At 43.5% G+C, this 14990-nt stretch overlaps 1 protein-coding gene and 1 long non-coding RNA gene across 3 annotated transcripts in view; one reads left to right on the forward strand and one right to left on the reverse strand.

The window, feature by feature from the left end:
- The window catches only part of Dusp16 (dual specificity phosphatase 16), a 76644-nt gene extending 76221 nt beyond the window's left edge, over positions 1-423 (reverse strand). The window contains exon 1 of one of the 2 annotated variants that reach the window (XM_034511593.2): positions 282-423. The gene's annotated coding sequence lies outside the window, so the exon portion shown is untranslated. The remainder of the gene's footprint in view (positions 1-281) is intronic. The other variant, XM_076940674.1, reaches the window with a different exon arrangement.
- LOC143443566 (uncharacterized) lies at positions 358-14751 on the forward strand. Its single transcript, XR_013112682.1, has 2 exons — positions 358-496; positions 14133-14751. It is a non-coding gene; the product is annotated as an uncharacterized LOC143443566 (long non-coding RNA).
- Positions 14752-14990: the final 239 nt, after the last annotated feature.

Below are 14990 nucleotides of genomic sequence, written 5' to 3' on the forward strand. Positions count from 1 at the left end.
CGCGTTGTGTAACAGTCTGGAAGTGAGCAGCTTCGCCCGCCCAGGTGCCCGCGACCCGCGGCCCGGAGCTCGCTCGGCTCGGCGCGGCGCGGCGAGGCCGGGGCGCCCCCGCGGCTCGGGCCGACCCCCAGCGCGGCCTACACACCCCCCTGCCGCCGACGCCGACGCCGCGGCCGCTCCGGCCCTCCGCGGCCCGCCGGCCCCCGGGGAGAGCGCGCGGCGGCCGGCACGAGGTGCGGACGCGCCTCCCAGCCGGCCCGCGGCCCGCCGCGAACACTTACTTGAGGGGCCGCCGGCTCCACGCTCGCTCTGAGGGGAGCGAGCGTTGTCACCGCGTCGCCCAGCGCGTCCTCCTCGCCGCCGGGGCTTCTCCTCTGAGGGGTGGGCGGAGAGCTTAGCCAGAGCCCGGGCGTTTGCAACTTTTCTTCACTTTCTCTTCCACCGCCCCCCGAAAGGGGGGAAAAAAAAAAATGTCGACAGGGATGAAGAAGTTGAGGTAAAGTTGGGGGTCCGCGCGGGAAAAGCGGAGAGGGGGAGGGTAAGTGGTTGGAAATGGGATGCGAGCCCCCCCAAACGGTGATGCCCGCAGGAGGGGACCAGGGGGGGTTGGGTGGGGGTTGGGGAGAGAGAAAGAGTCGCTGGTCAGGAAACTTCAAGCGCGGATGAGGTCATCGGTTTAAAAATAAAGAGATGGCGTCACTTGAAACCAATCCCAGTGAATGAACTCAGCGGAGCCCGGGGGGGAAAGGAGGAGACAGCAGAGGGCAGGGCGGGGGGCGGGGGCGCCGGGCGGGGCCGCGCGTCGCCCGCCCCTCGGCGCTCGTCCCCGCGAGCCGGAGGCTCCGGAGGCTCCGGGAGGCGGGCTCGGGTCGCGCTCCCGGCCGGCCGAGCGGCTCTCCGGCCGGCTCCTCCGCCGCTGCGGGGGGAGAAGAGCCGGGCGCCGCGCGCAGGCCGCCGCCGGTCCGCTGCTTGCTGCGCCCGCGCGCCTCGTCGCTCCGGGTTCGCGGCCCTGGAGCCCCGGTCTGTAGCCCCGCCGCCGCCGGCCCGCGCTGGGGTCTCTGCCCAGACGGAGGAGACTCCTCTAAACCCCCACGCTCGGGAAACGAAAACAAGATGATCTGACTCTGCAGCAGTCACTTTGTAAGAAGGTTCCGGAATCCCAAATCCCGGGCTTTTCTTTTGAGTGGGAAGTTACAGGTACTTTAAAGAAAGTTGCACCGGTGTTGTCAGACATTCACCTACGTCTTCATCCTTGAAAGACCCTACACGAATGCCCCGTTTTATGGCCAACGCAGCCAAGAATTATTTTTTTTAAAAAATTTTTTTCTGCGTGCCCTCGACATGGCTCAACAAGTAAAGGGTTCTTGCGGTGGAGAGAACCGCCTTTGAAAGTTGTCCTCAGTCCACATGCTGTCCCCCACCCTGCTACACACACAAACAAAAATGTAATAAAACTTTAAGAGGTTTTGGAGCGGTTAAGAGCACTGACTGCTCGATTCCCAGTACCCACATGGCAGCTCACAACCATCTGTAACTCCAGTTCCAGGCATCTGTTGCCCTCTGCTGACCTCCATGGGCACAAAGCACACATGGGGTGCACACAAAACGTGAAGGCACAACACCCTTATACATAAGTATTTGCTACATCAGTACGACAGCATCATCTTTAAGTCAAAACGGAGTTCACTTCCTCTCAAAGAGATGCGAGACCTACTTGATTTAACTCCAAGTCTTTCATGGGTTTGGGTGTTTGTTTGTTTGTTTTTTCTCCCCTCTTTTCAAAGTAGCTTTGTTTTGAGACACTACATACTTTGAAAAAACGAGAGACCTGAGGTGGTGACAACCAGTCTCAGCAACTGAATAGGACAATCGAAGCTTTATTCCAGTGTTCTTTGAGCATTTGAGCATGAAGCTGCTTCTACTAAAAAGGACTCACGTGGATATCACATAACAAAAGATGAGATGAATGACAGAAAAGCACACTTTGAGTGGACTGGCCCAAGAGCCAGAGTCCTGGGTCATCGGCAGGGTACTGAAGTAAGGATTCTGGCCCTTCAAGGCAGTATGTTGAGGTAAATCGATGTGGACACCGCCTAGGTGGCAGAAGAACTAAGGAGCACGTTTGGAATAGGTTAGAAAGATGGTATTTCTGTTAGTACGCTCCTACCTTTAAACCCTGCAACAAAGGTGCATGTCGTTAAGACTGGCAATCATTAATCATCTAAAGTAACCATTATGGAATATGCCTCCGGGTACATCTTTCAGAGTGGAAAAAGGAACCCATTTGGAGGTGGGAACCGCAGAAGACGTCAAGCTGCACGTGCAGATGCAGACCCATCTTAGAGGAGGGGGTGCCTTTGACCTCTTGCAGATATGAGTGGAGGGGGAGTGTCCGGCGGCTCCCTGTCCTCTCGTGGCAGGCCGTGGTACTGCAGCGTCCCTGAGCTGACAAGCACCTAGAAGCCTGCTTTTGGAAGTTGAGAGGAGAGTCCTGGAAAAGGATCTGAATCTTCAGCCTTGCTGGGGAGAGGTGCTGGGATTTATTGAAGAAGGGGCTAGAGAGACCTTGCAGTAGATGTGCAGAGCATGACTCTCGCCAAGATAAAGGACTTGAACTCCAACAGCTCTGCTGTAATTGCCTCTTCCTTTATTTAGACAATTAAACTGTAGTGTCTTCCCTGTGTGTGGCACTATGAGAGCATCTTCTCTGGACATGGTCTAAGAAAATAAGATGACTGCATTAATGACTGAGTAGCATTCAATAGGGTTAAAAGAGTTTAAAGGTCAGAAGGTGGAGGCAGCCTAGACTACATAATGAGAATAAAAAATTAAAAATAAAGCTGGCATAATAGTGCAGGTGTTTAATCTCAGCATTCGGGTGGAAAAGGCCAGAAGATCTCTGTAAGTTCAAGTCCAGCCTAGTCTACATATGGGGTTCCAGGCCAGCCATGCCAACATTTTGATACCTAGTCTTCAATTATCATCATCATCATCATGAGTTTACAGGGAAAAAGATGAGAGATAAAAGAGCAGTTTGAGGGTGAGGAGGGTGAGACAAGGTCTCACTATGTAACTATAGATATCCTAGAATTCAATATATAGATCAGGCTGGCCTTGAACTCCCAGACATCTTGGCTCTGTCTCCCAAGTGTTAGGATTAAAGGGGTACACCACCATGCCCGGCTGTGGTTTGTTTTTTAAGAGAAGGCCTCTCAGGACTAGTTCTAACCTCCTTAGAGAATAATTAAGGTTTAGTTTGTAATAATAAAAAAAAAAAAAAACTCAGTAAAAAGGCTATTTTTTAAGATAGGTTCTCCCTCTGTAGCCCAGGCTGGCCTGGAACTCACTATACAGCCCAGTCTCTGCTATGGTCTCGGACTCATAGCAAACCTCCTGCCTCAGCTTCCTGAGCACTGGATTATAGGTATGAAAGGACAGGGGGTGGGGATGGCATAGGCAGAGACATGGAAATTAAATGAATAAGGTGTGTTCAGGTGACAAAGGAGTAGACCCTCCCCATAGTAAGAGGCTTGGTTTTTAGCAATTAGATATGAAGTCAAATTAAAGATATTCAGAGGCACATAATACAGGCACTTGAGTGGTAGGGTAAACACTAGACCAGTGGGGTAAAGAAAAACCATTTAGCAAACTTACTTTACTGAAGAGTACATTTTTCCATTTCTCCTCCCTCCCGAACACTTGCATACACACTGATACCTCTTGGTTGTTGTGTTGAAATAAGAGTCTCAAGTACCAAAGACCAAGGTCAAATTGAGGATGACCTTGAACTCCTTAGGCTCCAGGGGTCTAGAATTACAGTCATGGGCAACAACAAAGAATATAAACTTTTAAAACATAAGTTAACAGAACATGAAAAAAATATGTATTAGATATAGGCTCAGGTTTATAAGATCCTCATGAAAAATATTTACTGAAGACCTGATTAGAGTGATTTGCCATTTTCAGGGACTGGAAGAACCAATATAGTAATATTTAAGAAGTGTAGCAATTCTCCACATCTTCTGCCCTCCAATTCTTCTCCAAAGCAGCCTTCAAAATTAAAACAATGCCTGGCAAAATCCCAGAAAGAACTAACAACAACAAAAAAAGTCTTAAAAAAAATCTTAAACTAAAACAATACCCACACATACAGGACTAAGTTAGTGCTAGATTCCCTAAAGCCCAACAAAGAACTCATACTCTCACTGTACCAGAAAAACAAGGGCTTCAAGATCTAGAAATCAGATAACAGAAAAGAAACCATTTTTACTTCAGTGCCTGTCAGTTTACTGTTGTTCTTATCATAAAATAGGAGCACCAAAATATTTAGTTAGAATTAATATGGAAAGCTATAACATGCACCTGTTTTTCAAAGAGTCAAGAAAAGATTTTGAGAGCTTCATAAAGAGATCCCCATCTCAGGAAAAAAAAAGTTACTTTTTTTTTTTTCAATGTTCTGGTCTAGCCAGGTAAGATGGTACACAGCTAACCAGACAATTCTGGCACTTGGGATGCTGGCTGGACCAGCATGTTAGCTCACCAGGTAAAAAGCCTGATGACCTAAGTTCTGTCCAGGGACACACAAGGAGGGAATGGACTCCTAGTCTCCAGAGCCGTTGTGAGGCATGTCTGTGCATATACTCATCACACACACACACACACACACACACACACACACACACACACACACACGTACACAATAAGACACTTTAAAAGAGACTGTGACAAGAAGATTAAAAGGTAGAAGCCAACTTATGCTACAAAGGAAGACTGTCTGAAGCAACAAACAAAGCCAAGTGCAACTGACCCCTTCATGAAGATGGCCTCTGTAAGGACTATCAACTCTGTCTTTGGTTTAACAAGAAACTGGCAGAGGGTATTTCACAGAAAGCAGTCTTATAGTGTCAAGATTTGAATGAGCTAGAAATAGAAAGAATGGAAAGGATGAGGTACCATTCTTTCAAAAAGCTTGAGAAAAAAAAAAAAAAACAGGATAATATCCAGTAAAGCATAAGTGTAGAACATTTAAACCCTAAAAAGTCATAATGGTCTGACAGCATCTCAGGTTCATCTTGTTCCTGTTAGTATTCTGTGTATGTTTTGTATGTATGTTTGTCTGTTTTTATATTTATTTATTTACATAATAGGGGTGAACCATGGAATACTTGTAAAGGTCAGAGAACAACTTGCCAGATGACTTACTGTTGACAATGTGAGGCCTATTGGTCAAACTCAGGTCGTAAGACTTAGCAGCACACACCTTTACCTGACTTGAGTCTAACTATACATGCTTGGCTTTTGTTTGTTTGTTTCATGTTTTGCCACAGAATCTTACTATGTAGCCCAGGCTGGCCTGGAATTTCATTAATCCTGCTATCTCAGTCTCCAAATTGCTGGAATTATAGGCATGACTACCATGACTGGCCTCCAAAGCATTATTTTCAGGATTATGTAGAATCCAAATTTGGGGTTCTTGCCAAGAGCATTTCTGGCAAGTAAAATAAAATAGTAAAAATGTGTATCTATGTGTGTGTGTCTCTGTGTATGTGTAATTATTTATTAAATATGTGTTTATTTTATATATAAATACATATAAATTTATTTATATATATTAAAGTGCTGAAAATAGTTTTTTTCATGTTTTTATGGTCTCACTTCCCAACTACTGGAATGTGTGTAACACCACATATACTGGATTTTTAACCCTCATAACAGCCTTTATAAAGGGGATTCTGGCTTTGTAGCCCAGGTTATTCTCAGACCCATGTAACCCAGGCTGGCCTTAAAACTTGTAGTCACCCTACCTCTGCTTTCCCAAATACTGGGATTACAGATCTGTGTCACCATACACAGCTTATTTTTATGAGTTTACATTGAAAGAAACAGAGACTGGGAAAAGTCAAGGAGCTTTGCAAGGACACATAAGTGGTAATAAGAAGATGAAACTGAACTCACGTTTCCCCATGAGACCAATTTGCTTAGAAGATAAAATACAGAATATGAGTTCCAAATAACACTGAAGCAGTACTGCTTCTCTGAGAATACACTTCTGTGGAGCTTGTGACGAAAATACAAACTGCAAAAGAGCTGGACTGGAACTAGCCAGCTTCCAAGTCCAGGAGGACATGGGGAACATGTAGAAGGTAGTTGACACCAAGCTCTCTGAGTTACTGTGAGATTTAAACCCTTACCAAGGAAAGCACCAAGTGCCTGAGCGGCAACAGAGTCACTACTACATCCTACTCCTTCCTTCTTAGGAAACCCTCACATGGATCCGACCTAGATGGTGACCACAGACTGAACTGGGGTACAGAGAATGAGGAAGCTCTTTCCAGGAAGAAAAAATAAGTACAGCTGGAGAAACAGAAGGAACATGTGTCGAAATAGCATTTGACTGCAATAGTGTAAGTCTGGGAAACAGAGCTAGATTACATTAGGACCCAGCCAAAGAATTTACATGTTGTAAGTAATGGCAAATGATGGGAATTTTATTCTTATCATAAAACTATATGTTTTAAATTATAAAACTGTACATGTGTAGTATAGAAAGTTAGGTTATACACATTATAAAGAAGAAAGTAAAAATCTTTTTTACCTGGTCTGGTATACTTTACCCATAAGCTCAGCCCTCAGTAGGCTGAGGCCAGCCTGAGCTACATATCAAGACTCTGTCTCAAAGACGTGGGAAAGGACCACCTCATCCAATGGTTACTGAGGAAAAAGGAGAAAACGTTTTTGTTGTTACATCTTTTAGTGGTATGTTGTCTATCCCCGTCTTCTACTTTACTGAGGCATAGTTGACAAATTATAAACAGTAAAGGTTTCCAGTGTCAGGACTTGCTAAGTGTAGGCACTGGAAATGACTGCTGTAGCCATCCTACACCCCACATTGTTAGCATTTCCTTTCATGGTGTCTTGCTTTTCCTTTTAAAATTATTTTAATATAGTCATTTATTATAAAAGTCACAATAAAGTTTACAAATATGTGGAAAATACTACGTAATGTGTCTTTTATGAGTGCTTGCCTCATGTGCATATGTGTACCATATGCAAGACTGGTGTGATCAGAGGTCAGAAGAGGGCATTGGAGTCTGGAACTGGAGTTACAGATGTTTGTGAGCTTCCTTGTGGATGCTGGGGATCCAATCCACATCCTCTGCTAGAGCAACAGTGCTCTCAATGGCTGAGCCATCTCTTCAACCTCAAGTAACTTACCTTTCATACAAAACTTTGTCTCCAAACGTGGACTTGTTCATTTGAGATGGTCTTATTACTAATATTAGCTTCTCAAGATGGAGACGAAGTCAGTTTGAACCACAAATTCATGTACTACTCATAGTTCCTTATCCTTATTACACACCTTGTCCTGTCATTTCAATGTGCATTGTAACGTTTTTCTCCTTTTCCTTTTAATATGTTATTTAATTTCTATAGAAAATAGTGCCATTGCCACACTACCCAAAGATGATTTCAGGGACATTTGAGTATCTTTTCTCCATCTTAAAAGTGTGAATGTCGAGATGCCTGAGATAAAAGTAGAATCTGAGCTACCTCAGTCTGACCAGAGCACATTAGAGAAACTAAGGAAGGGAATTATGAAGCAAGGGACACCATGTTGGGCCATGGCAACAACTCAGGCCTAAATCAAAAAGAAACAAGACTGACACAGTGGCAGTGACCATGGAAAGAAAGGGAGAAACCCAAGACACACTGTGGAGGGAGAACTGGGAGGACTGATGACACCCACCACAGAAGGTGGTGAAGATGAGTAATGAAAGCCCTCAACCTCAGCACTTTTCACAGGCCCCAAATTCCTCATTGAGAAATGTTGTCAGCCATGTGGGAAGATCAGACAGACAACATGGAGAACGCTGAGCCAAAGAGCAGGACTGCAAACCCCTTGATTCTTATTCAGTATTACCTGTCACTTTTATAGATGTTGAGACTAGATGACAAATTAAGACTAAAACTTAGGGCAAGAGATATGATTCCATGGTTAACAGTACTTACCGCTTTTTTAGTGGACAGCGCTCACATGGCAGCTCACCACTGCCTATAACCCCAGTCCCAGGGTTCTCTCTCGTTTTGCCTTACTTCTGTGAAGGCAGTGGTTCTCAACCTGTGGATGGAGACCCGTGGGGCAGGCGGGTTAAATGATCCTTTCACATATCAGATATCCTGCATATCAGACAATTTTTATTAGGATTCATACCAGTAGCAAAGTTACAGTTATGAAGTAGCAACAAAAATAATTTTATGGTTGGGGGTCACCACAACATGAGGAACTGTATTAAAGGGTTGCAGTGTTAGGAAGGATAAGAACCACTGTATGAAGGGCTCTTATTTTGTTCTACCTGGAAAATCAAAATTATTCTGCTAATTAGCATATTCTCTCTGTGTGTGTATGTGTGTGTGTGCGCACACGTGCTCGTGCAAGTGTCCCACCTCTGTGCATGTGTGTTTACTTATTCTTGTGAGTGTGTGCATGTGTGTTCATATGTTTGTGGAGGCAAGAAGTCAACAATGGATGTCTTTCTCAATTCTTCCACACAATTCTCTTTCCCTGTTTGGGAAGAGAGGATCTCTCACTGTACCTAAAATTGACCCCTTCAATTAAGCTAACTGCTCAAGAAGCTTCAGGGAATCTGCCTGTCAGCACCTCACCAGCACTGTAATCACAGATGCATAGAACCAGCATTTTTGGTTTAGTTTGGTGTGCTGTGTTTATGTGCACATATGTGCAAGTGGGTACTCATGCATCAATGACATGATTATTAAGTTGAGGTCAAAGGTTAGCTTCCAGAAGTGAGTTCTCTCTTATTACCATAGGTTCCAGGGATTGAATTCAGGTTGTCTAGCTTCTGCACCAAGAGCTTTCTTCATTGAGTCATCTCATTGGCTTGGACCACTATTAGGAATCCAAACTTGGGTCTTTGTGTTTGCAAAGCAAAGCATTTTACCAATCCCCCCCACCAATTAGAAATTGTAGTTCCCTTTGCAACTTTAAATCTCCTTTCCTTGTAACCTAACATAGTCCAGCACCTGAAGATTAGAACATAAATACTTTGGAAGGCCAGTGTTCTACTTCCTACATCCTCCACAAAGAAACTGTCTGGAAAGTTGGCCTCTGGTTTGTCTCTCTGCCTTGCATTCACTAAATGATGAACAGTCAATTCCAATTTAAAAATCTTATACTCTTTCATAAGATTTTTTTCCTAGTATAATCTGATTCTGCTTCTTACTAAAATATTTGCAACCAAACACAATGAATGTTAACTAACTACAAATTTCTAAAGAAACAGTTATCCCATTAAAGCTTTTCCAATGAGAGAAAGAAAGATTTACCATTAGCCACTCACTTTTATTAACGATGATGTTGCTTCTGAGACTAAACAGCCCTACGAGTGCTCAATGGTCATCACCATTACATCACAACTCTTTTAACAAAACCTCAACAGCAGTGTTTTCACTTCAGCTTCAGTTGACTGATAATGAACAACAGGGTCTGTCCTCAGACAGGTGAAAAATATCAGGTTACAAGGCCTATTGCATAAATATATCAGAGGTGGGCTTTTTTTTTTTTCCAAAAGGAGAAAAAGAGGGGGTAAAAGCCATGGACAAACCCTGTAGTTAGCAAAGGGCAGGCTTTGAGACCTTTGATTTCTCTCTAGAATTCCGTACTCCTATCCTCTGAATTCTTTTGTTTCAGTTATACAGATGCACCCAAGATAATTTTAGACAAATATCCAGTGAAAATAATGTGTTAATGCTTGACCCAATTTTCTAGTAGCTGGGAGGCTGGCTTAGCTTGAGGTCAAAGGGGGAACTGACTTGAAAAACAGGGCAGGACAATGCTACATTGTTTCCTGCTTTTGAGAAGGACACTCAGAAAAAGAAGAGCTGGTCAACACACATTAAGCATCCACTATGGCCCAGCACTATTTGTGAGCCTATCATTTAATCCCCACAGCGATCACATGGGTAAGCTTTATTATCCTCACGGTAAACTGGAAGAGTTGAGGCTCTGAAGATGAGAGTTATCTCACAATCCTAGTGAAGTCCATACACACCTTCTCTACCCCTGCTCTTACTTGCTTCCAGCTACAAAATGGGGGACTTGAATTAAATAGTCTCTGAAGCTCCTCAGGCTCTAACTGTATGGCCTTTGTGGTTGGAAAGGGAACAGCAAACATGGAAGGGGCCTCAGGTGTGGGATGGAACCTCTTTTCCTCATACCAAGGAAAGCACCAGTACAGTGTCTAAGGACACTACTGCTTTCATTCCCATTAAAAATAATGATGGGTGCTTCAAGCCTGTAATCCCAGTACTCAAGAGGCTGAAGCAAGAGCATTACTCTTCAATCAGGCCAGCCTTGGCTACATAGTGAGTTTCAGGTCAGCCTGGGCTATAGAGAGAGAGCCTGTCTCTAACACACATATATGGGAACATACACTACTTTTTAAAAGTCTTCTGATTCTTCTTTTTTGTGGACTTTTTTTAAATGAATGTTTATTACAAGTCCAGTAGCATATATTGATATTTTATTGTGTTCTCTAGTTAAATTATAGTTAAGGCTTTTCCAGGCGTGTTCTTAGGGAAATCACAGCTAGCTGAGAAACACAGCTACCTTGAAAAAAAGAACGGTATAATGTAAAACTGAACTGCGTGGTCCAGACCACAGGTACTGCATGAGTGCAGAGAAGGGGAGATGAAGGGAAGCTGAGAACCCCATGAGAACTGGGACAGGGTGCTGTTCACCTTGTACTAGGCTAAGCTTTCTTGGCCTTCTGTGTATTGTGAAATCCTGGTATGAACCTTTCACATAGTTCAAACATTCTGGGCTGTGCAGGCTGCAGTGCTATCCTTCATATCACGTCATCTAAATGCCACTTCATCCTTATTGGCACTTATGGGAGGGTAAAACCCCACTGGTATGCAAACACCGTCATGGTTACTTGCTTCAAGCCATGGGAAGTTTCATGCAGAACCAGTTTCTCAATAGGGCAAATGTTGTGTAAAGGTGTAAGGAGCCTGAGAAAGTGTGAGAGGCAAAACCTGTTGTGGCAAAAACCAGGTCTAAAGGGGGACACTTCCCTGTCTGCATCAGCAAGGGTCAGTCTCTGGCCCTCCACCTGTAGGGCACCGAAGCTTAAGCACTTCTCCAGCCCTTTGACCCAGAGGCTCCAGCCCTTGTCTTATACAGAAGGAACTACTTAGCCAAAACATTCTACATCTCACACACACCAATCCATTGATAAGATGCTAGATGTGAAAAATTACAACAGAATTCTGGACCCCTCCCTGAAAAAGAACTAAGTATCAAATCCTACCCTGTGGAGGCTATTCCTGATGGTCAACTTGACTACATTTGTAATGAACTGCAATCCAGAAATGGAGGACACACCTGTGATCCAGATCTTGAGGCATAGTGGCCATGAAAATATTAGGCCCAGGCAAGGTGGTACATGTCTTTAATCTCAGGAGACAGAAGAAAGCATATCTCAGAGTTCAAGGCTAGCCTGGGACAGAGCACGTGCCAAGAAAAGCTTAGGTCCACACATGGTGGTATACACCTTTAATCTGGACCATACCTTCTGCTGGAGGCCAACAGAATGACAATGGAAAAAAGATGAGTTTGTTCTTCGTCTGCTTGTGCTTAACTTGCCAGCACATGTGTTGGAACCTACTTCTTCAGGATTCCAGCTTATACCTAAGACCAGCTGAAACACCAACCCTCATGGGACTGAGCAACTACTAGATTCTTGGACTTAACATTCACAGCTGCCCATTATTGGGTTAGTTGGACTGCAGACTATAAATTGTTTTAATTTCTTAATATAGAGAGATATTCTATAAATTCTGTGATTCTAGAGAACCTTGATAAATGGATATTCTAAATATAATATGGGAATCTTATCCCAAAAGATGATGCGACATAAGTTAAATAGTTACCATATGTTTAGTATGTGATCTGAAACAATACTAGGTTGAAGAATATTTCCTATTTGAAGACAAACCAACACACAGGAAACAGTAGCTAAGTGTTTCCATCAGAATATTACCATCTAAAGCAAGAGTAACTGGAGCCCAATATGGTGGCTAATGTTGCATTCCTAGCATTTAGGAGGCTGAGGCAGAGAATGGAAAGTTTGAACCAGGCCTGAGCTATATAGCAAAACCCTGTCAATATGAGGAGAGGAGAAGGAGGAGAAAGAGGGGCAAGAGAACAGGAAAGAAAAGAAAAAGAGGCTGGTAATTGGTTCAGGAAAGTGAAACTTTGGTGATCCCAGAAATGATGAGGGAATGTTTCCTGGAGACCAGGGTTAGGATTGACATTACAAAACCAGAACTTCGAGAGTCAGCAATGAGAGAGTATTCTGAAAATGAAGGAAACTACAACCAAGGGCAGAAACAATGAAAATATGTGCATGAAAAATGGAGGTAGTTAGCCTGTCTTGGGGAAGGGTGTGTGAGACTGTACTTAGCAAGAATTCATAGGAAAGAAGACCATATCACTGAGATTAATGCAGGGCTAGGGAGGTAGTGTTTGCTTAGCATTCATGAGGCCTGAGGTTCCCTCTCCAAGTTCCACTTGCACCAAGCATGGTGTGTTCTTGCCTGTAACCCTAGCAACTGGAAGGTGGAGGAAGGAGGACTGGAAGTTCAACTTCAGTCAGCTACACAGGGAGTTTGAGACCAGGATGGACTACGTGAGACCTTGTATCAGAAAAAATTAATTTATTAACAAACTCAGTAAACATCTAAGTGCTGATTATATGCCAAACATTAGGCTGGGTTTCTTGCCACAAAGTATCAATAGCTTGACCTGCTAAAATGTACAGTGTGCCAGGTACTATGTTAAGCACTCTGCATGTATAAATCATCTTATCCTTATTGCAGACTTGAGTGTTAGCACTGTTAGAATCCCCACTTTACAAAGGAAAAAGACAAAAGTCCAGAGAGGTCAAAGAATTTGCTCTAGGTCACATAATTAGTAAGTGGAAAAGTCTGGGTGTGAGCCAAGTGAGTCATTTCAAACGTGGGTTCTGAGCACAATGCTAAATTGCCTCCACACAGATTATCTAATTAAATCCTCATTAAGTTCTCTATGACATAGGCATTGTTATCCTCGTTTTGCAAATGAGGATCCAAGACACCAGGAGTCAACCAATTGCAAAATCAATTCAATTCATTCCATTGAATACAAAGCTACAATTTGAAAGCAGCTCTATTCCAAAGCCATTCAACTTTCCATTACGATATAGCCACCTGGCAGAGATATTGTCCAGATAGGATCAAATTGTGGAAAATGTTGACAGCCTAAGAAGAGCAAAAAGCCTTGACAGGGACAGGGATGAAGATTTGAACAGGCATAATGAGATTAATGAGGATAAGTCTAGGTCTAGCTTCAGCTGGTCACAGGAAATGGACTCGGGAAGGGTAGACAGTAGATGACGTCGTAGATGGTAAGTACATAGAAGTAGGCGAGGGCGATGGAAAGACAAACAAGATTAAAATATGAAGGAAAATCTGATTGTCTCTGGGGCTGATTGGCTAAGAGCAACAAGAGATCAAAGGATTTGAGTCTAAATAATTCAGTGGGGTACTGACAGGGACAAAGACATCATACAAAGATCTGGTTTGTGACCAAAAAAAAAAAAATGTTTTTGAACATATTATTTGTTTTATAAAACAATGACCTAAAGGGCTAGTGGTCTAGGAATGCAGGTTTGGTTTGGAGCTCAGGTAAAGAGCAAACACTAAACAGCAGAGGTTTGATCACAGTTGACCAAAAAAAGTTATCCAACAGCCAGTAAAGGAGCAGTGAAGGAGTAAAGGTTACAATGACAGCCCGGGGCTGCAGCTCATTTTGGAGAGTGTTTGCATAGCATACACTAAGCCCAGGGTTCAGTCCCTGCCATAAACAGGCCATGTTGGCTAATGCCTATAATCCAAGAGCTGGGGAGGTAGAACCTGAATAATCAAGAACTCAGTGTCAGGGCTGAAGAGATGGCTTAGCTGTTCTTCCAGAGGACCTGGGTTCCATTCTCACCAGCACCCCACAGCTGCTGACAATCACCTGTAACTCCAGTTCCAGGGAACCTAACTAATGTCCTTTTCTTTCATCCTAGGGCACTGAACACACATGGTGCACAGACATACATGAAGGCAAAACATCCATGAACAGAAAATAAAAAGGTTTTAAAACCTTTACAAAACCCCCTCAAGGTCAGAACTTTCTACATAGCCAACGTCTGAGGCCAACGTGAGTGAAAGGAGATCCTGTCTAAAGGTTTAAAAAAAAAAAGGTTGGAATGAGCCAAAAGTCAGCACACAAAAATAGAGACAAGTGGTCAGAGCCAAATAGACAAAAGCGAAAGAGACGCTGTGCTAAATGACAGCAGGGAGAGCGGTGACCACAGAGCTTCCTGTGTTTCTGGTAATCTAGGGTATTTCCTAGAGGAGCCAAACCCAGCTTCTCGGATGGGCCCTACAGAAGAATCTGGAACTTACTCCTATAAGAGAATGGGACATCAGCACAAGGACAGACCTGGAGTCATCAGAAATGTCCTTACCACTGAACTGTACACTTACAAAGGCCTAAAATAACAAATGACTGTATTTTACCATAACAACAAGTATCTCCCCCAATATGAGTATCTGTATATCCCCTGAACATGTCTATGAAAACTTCAATTTTAACATCTCATCCATTTATCCTCTTCATTAAAGACCTTCCCTTCCACCAGGTGTGGGTTTGCATATTTATTTATTTATATTTATATTTATATTTATATTTATATTTATATTTATATTTATATTTATATTCCCAGCCTTTGGGAGGTAGAGGCAGCCTTAGAGGAGAGTCAGGAATTCCAGGCCAGTCTTTACTATATGTCAAGTTTGGGGCCACCCTAGGCTGCATGAGAAAAATTTTTTCTTTCCTTACTTGCTTTGGCAGCCGCGGTGCTGAAAGAGTGAGGATATGT

Source organism: Arvicanthis niloticus, chromosome 9, assembly GCF_011762505.2.
Source record: "Arvicanthis niloticus isolate mArvNil1 chromosome 9, mArvNil1.pat.X, whole genome shotgun sequence".
NCBI lineage: Eukaryota > Metazoa > Chordata > Mammalia > Rodentia > Muridae > Arvicanthis > Arvicanthis niloticus.